Genomic DNA, 6,035 nt, shown 5'->3' on the forward strand with positions numbered 1-6,035 from the left:
GACTGAGGCAGACACACATTCCCTCTTTTGCTCTGTCTCGACATGAACATAATTATTAGATTATTATTAAATTGTTAATTTATTTATTTTTAGTCTGCTAATGTGCTAATTTATCAAACATGTTAGTCTTATCTACAGCCACAGTTAAATAGACTATTCACCACACATGACTGCATTTCTGAGATAATTTACCGCAACCTAGTTCTATTGGACAGATATCCTTTGATGTCATCATTCCTTAGATTTTATTGGACAGTAAGAATTACCAACGTCAGTCCAAGAACACATTATGCCATCCGACTCGCGGTATCGCTCAACAAAACTCTTGCAGGATCCAGTGAAATTATTGCATCGGGTCTACAAGAGATTTTTGCTTGGAGGAAAAAGAGCTACAATGTGAAATTGTATATATTAAAGCAGTGGGAGGGAGAGTATTGCCCATCGATCTGGGTACCATGGGGTGCGGATATCAAGTGAAGCAACCTGGTCAGACGCCCGGTGAAACAGAGATGTGAGACGACAAGGCATAAGTTCCAGAGAGGTTTTGTTCCACACAAGAAGGGATTTCATTCAGCACTTGCGACAACACACAACGCTCCTGCTGCCCGTGCCCAGGACTGATCGCCGGACCGGTGCGTTTTACGCACATCTTTTCCCGAAATATCCACCCTGCTTAACGGTAGGTTTTATTTAGGACAAATGCTGCATTTTTTATGTGCCAAAGGCAGAGAATGTAGGGTTATCATAGCCCTTAATAATGTATCATGTTCCCACGTGAACCCGAGTAAATATCCTCTGACACTATTGCCAAGCGATCATTTTCATATATTTCTTCCTTTTGGAACTTTGGCATGCGGGCTAAAGGCTAGTAGTAATCCTCTTTTAATACTGAGTTAATTTTTGTATTATTATCTATAGTTTATGGTTTGATTCAATTAATATTTTTAAATATACCATTTAGCCCATGCTTGTGGAGGCTGCAGTCTTCTAAAATTATGTTCTTTACAGGTCATAACGCTTTCTTTGTTTGTTTGTTTGTGTGTGTGTGTGTGTGTGTGTGTGTGTGTGTGTGTGTGTGTGTGTGTGTGTGTGTGCGTGCGTGCGTGCATGCGTGTGTGTGTGTGTGTGTATATGTGTGTGTGTGTCCGTTTATGGAGGGTGAGGGGATGCCACCAGACACTGAAGAGATATTAAATCACTGGGCCAGTGTCGAGCGCACATAAACTGATGGAGTAAGCTAAAGTGTGAGGGATTGCTCCCCACTTTGTCTGCGGGTAAATCTTCACTTTATCAGGCGCTGCCTCACAAGATTGAAATAGCCGAGCGGTGCAGCTCCTAGTCCGCGGATAAACGGATTTTCCTTCACTACCAGGATTAAATTGACTGGTGATTCCGAGGCAGAGAGGGACAGAGGCAGACAGACAGGCAGAGAGGCAGGCAGGCAGGCAGACAGACAGGCAGACCGAGAGGCAGACAGACAGGCAGACAGACAGGCAGAGAGGTAGACAGACAGAGAGGTTTATATTGTGCGACCACATCCTCATCCCGTTTTTACTGCTGGTGCAGCTGAAAGGAAGAGGAGCCAGGGCAGTGATGGAAAGGTAGGCGGACTGTTATTCACTGATTCTGAGGTCTCACAGTAAATTGGTACAAACAAATGCTGTTGTGTTGAGATGATGAAGTTGTATGATCAAAGACTTGTAGAATACTTCTCAACTGATCTGTGCAGTTATAGACAAACCTCATTTTCCTGCGGGGCACAGGAACTCTGAAGTCTGTGAAGATCAATCGTTTAACTGTTGGGCAGTTTTGTAGTGTTAGTATGTGGCTGCCTAGAGACGTGAGGGAATTTATTTCAACACTAACAATAGAAATACGACGGATGCTTTTGCTTTTGAGTCCACAGTTGTGCGCATTCTTAGAATCTTTTTCACCCTAAACTTGCCGTGCTCGGCACTGACTCACAGATGATGGAACCTGCAGCCCTTACTAATGCACCACTCAAATTCATGTATGACCCCATGTCTCCATTGTGCTGTGGTGAGACGGGTCTGGTGCCGGCAGGACTCTTTTTTCACCCATGGGTGCAGAAGGGGGAGCAGAGAGATCCCAAAGTGTCCTGTCAGCATCTGCAGGGAAAAGCCGCTCCCAGCAGCCATCAAGCTGCGCTGTCACTTCTGAAACACAACACCAACTCCAATTGTGCCGAGAAAGCTCTGGAGAAAAGGCATGATTACAGTCAGTTGTGTGTTGTACATCTTTGTGAGGACTCCTCTCTGTCGTGCAGCTATAACAACTCGAGGGTCCACTTCAATCAGTTTTCTCCTGCATACTGATGAGTATCGCAGATATGCATTTGTCTGCAGGTGTTATCTCCGTTCATCCCACTGCAGAGCTCCCTGACTTCACACATCTGCAGGAACATTGCTGAGTTTAATAGTCTACACTCTGTAATGGGTATCCACTTGAATTAATAATTAATAGCAATAAAGTCATTCGGTGAGTCAGTTTTTATGCTAGGTCCTGCATTTGTTGCATTCCTTTAACATCTTGTGAGTGCAGTCGTGCTGATCCTGGGCTTATTTACTTCTTTTCACCAGCTAGTGCTCTTGTCTTTCTTATCACAACATTAGTGATGCTGTGATTAATGTGGGTGATCACATGCAACTTTTCTTCGAATCACAGTGTGGATGAATAGTCTGATGCAGGAATACAGAGTAAGAGAAGACCAAGGTCACACAGCATCATTTGCTCAAAGCACTTTTTTTTTCTGTGTGCCGGTTTGGGACTTAATACACAATCATATAAGCATTACTTCAAGGACTCCACATTCTGCTTCATTTGGCATCAGCCACTGTGTGACATAAATATGATTTATTATTCAATATTTGAAGTGATCGCCCCTCCGTGGAGATTATTTGTGAAGATGGCTGAGTCACTCCACTCTTACTGGAAGCCGCACATATGCAGGCCAAGAGACTTTGCTTTTCCCTTCCAATATTTTCAACAAAAACTTTTCATGCACTGTACTTCCTAATGGAGGACTATGTGAAAACTCTAAAGGAGGTAATCTGGTTATTCGGCCTGATTACAGATTCCTATTTTATCTGGTTCTTTTTAAAAGTGCCTTCAAGTATTCCTCTTCATAGATCTCAGTATTAAAGTACATTTTTAGGCAATGATAGGATGTGTGTTTGTGTGTCTTTGAAGCATTCGTGAACATATGCTTGGGAAGCAGAACTGCTGGTACCAACTACTTTGCTACACCATGCATAATCAGGTTGAGGAGGACAAAGATGTTGGTTCTACAAACAGTGTTTGTTCGGATCCGGATGATACGAGCATCCAGAACCAAAGAGAACAGTGGCTCTTTCACAAGACACCAAGGGAAGGGACCCAGTGGAGGAACCAGCTAAGGTCTTTGTGATAGGTTGTGTATCCCTGGAGAATAACAAGGAGAGGGATAGCGAGGAATAGCAAATACCTTCTTTCATTATGTGCTTTTCATAACAAGATGATAGAGGGTAGATATTGTTCAAAGAAATGCCCTGAAAGGCATTGAAACGCTGTATATGAGTACACAAGTACTATATATATATAAGCTATATAAGCAAACAGTTAATATTGTCATTGTTAAAAGTTGCCAGTCGGATGGTTGGCTTAAAAGCTATGTATACAATCTTGTGTGGAAAAATGATGCCGCATGTTTATTTGCGGCCTTGCTTGAAGAGTAAATGAATGGGTACAGAGCCGCACACCCTAAGTGGCTGCCAGACAAGACTTTTCTTTCCCCCCTTAAATCACAGACAACTGAGGGACTGTTGCAGAGCCAATCTGCAGGGTTCAAAGAGCTCAAGCATACAGTCAGCCATTCAACATATGGATTCACATGCAATTGAATGTGTGCAGAGATTTGTTACATTTCAGATGAGCGATCTGTTTTGCCTTATGTGATAATAAACAGTCTGAGTAATTGCCATGAGTAATTTGACAGCTATATTTTTTCCTTTGGCTCTGTAGACTGTCTCATATGAACATGTTTATACAAGTCATTGTAAGACACATAAAGTCAGGGGAAAGATAGAGGCGCTGGCATTATGACAATTTGTGAATGTAGTATGCTGATTTTCCTTTGTTTCTTCAAGCACATTCCTCGTAAATGTAGGAATCATACTATGTGTGTTTTCCTCGCCACGGTTCCTCTCATTATGATCTGCCAGCAAACTAAAATTACAAACTGATCAGAGGAGCCACACCATTGTTACAGCAGACACAATGCACCATTGTTGAGTGGTCCATTGTGTGAGGCTTTGAATAGGGGAGGATCTTTTAGAATTATAAGGTTTTGGTTAAAGTGATGCACTCTGTGTGATCATTGTCCTGATTATGGATAATAAGGGAGACTTATTATTCAACATCAATATTTAAATTCTAAGTACCATTAATTGCACTCTGTGTCTGCAGCAATTTTCGTCTGACAAAGTAATTTCAGTTCTTTTCCAAAACCCATTGTTGCCACGGTAATAAAAGGCAATCCACGTAAACGATTAAATGAACAATCTGGGTGGCCTCTTTCTCACCAGAGCCAAATGGCCTCGAGCAGTTTCTAGTAGTATGCCATCCTTTATTAGTCACTGTTTTTGACAAATGTCCTAGATGAAAGGAGAGATGCAATGTAACTTTACAAAAGGAGCCAATGGCCAGGATTGCCTCATGCACTTTGAATGAGGAGATCAGCTATTCCTGACAGCATCCTTCAAAAGCTTCATTTCCAAGTGTCGGGCAGGCTTTTCTCTCTTATAAAATATCTGTCATTGTTTTAAAGCATCCCAAGAATTTACTCTGACCTATTCAAAATCACAACTGTATCTTTTATTTTATTTTATTTACATACTCTTTTACAAGCTTTAACATAAAAAGAATAGATGTTGTACTAAGAATAGGAAAAAAGCATTACATTAATTTAATTTACCCCCTGGCTCTCCTCTACTCCTCCTTCTTTTGCTTTGTTTCATCCTTCAGCTCCTTTCATGTGTCCTCTGAGTTCATATCCCTAAAGTCTCAAATGTAGGTTGAACCCATTTTCATACGAGGAACGAGGCGAGAAAAAGATAGTCGTGTAATTTCCTAACCCTACTATATCACAAAAGCAGCAGCCTGGTTTAACCAGTGAGGCTGATGCAAGCGTCTCTGAGAGGACTGGGGATTGGAGAACAATCATGACGGGAATGCACCACATTGGAAATCTGGGCTGAATGTCAAAAATAGGGTGGTTGCTTATCTTTGTGGTTTTGTCTGTTGATATTCCATCTGCAGATATGATGACATATCTGTGAAACCATTTTCAGACCTTTGTTTGTGATACACGCAACTTTGACCTTTTAATGCCAGTTATATGGCAAGAGAGACGAGTAGAAAGCTAGAGAGAATAACTTGGGGGTGGTTTGGGAATTGATTACATGCCGTCTGCCTCTTTTATTATGAACTGCTTCCCCATGAGATCCATAGACAGCTATTTGCTTGCACACATTCCTTATTTTTATGCCCCAAATCATCCCCCACAGATCTAATTTATTTTCAATACGCAAAGCAGGAGGATAATAATGATTACATCTATTTCCAATGACATACTACAAATCTGCCACAAGGCTTCTATATGAGGACATTTCAGACAGACCTTTTTCTGTGGACTCATGGCACTCGTATTTATTAACTTTATAGTCAGGCAATTTGGGCCGGAGGAGCCTTTTTCTCTGGGTGTCGAGCGAGGTGGATGTGAGATAGCTGTGAAGGCCAACCCCTGCTTTACAAGGCGAAAAAGGGTATTTTTATTGGCCAGGTGATGAATGTGGTGTCTGTGGAGGTGTGTCTTATGGCGCTCTCTTTCTTGTCTCTTATCTCATTCGCTCTCCATTAGTATTTCACTGCATTCTATTACCCTGCTCGTTCATGTTCTCCTCCGCTCCCCGTCTCATTCTCTGGTCCCACCATCCTCTGTCACTTTTTCTCCTCTAATTTTCTCCCGTCTGCTCCCT

The sequence above is a fragment of the Cyclopterus lumpus genome, chromosome 11, assembly GCF_009769545.1.
Source record: "Cyclopterus lumpus isolate fCycLum1 chromosome 11, fCycLum1.pri, whole genome shotgun sequence".
Taxonomy (NCBI): domain Eukaryota; kingdom Metazoa; phylum Chordata; class Actinopteri; order Perciformes; family Cyclopteridae; genus Cyclopterus; species Cyclopterus lumpus.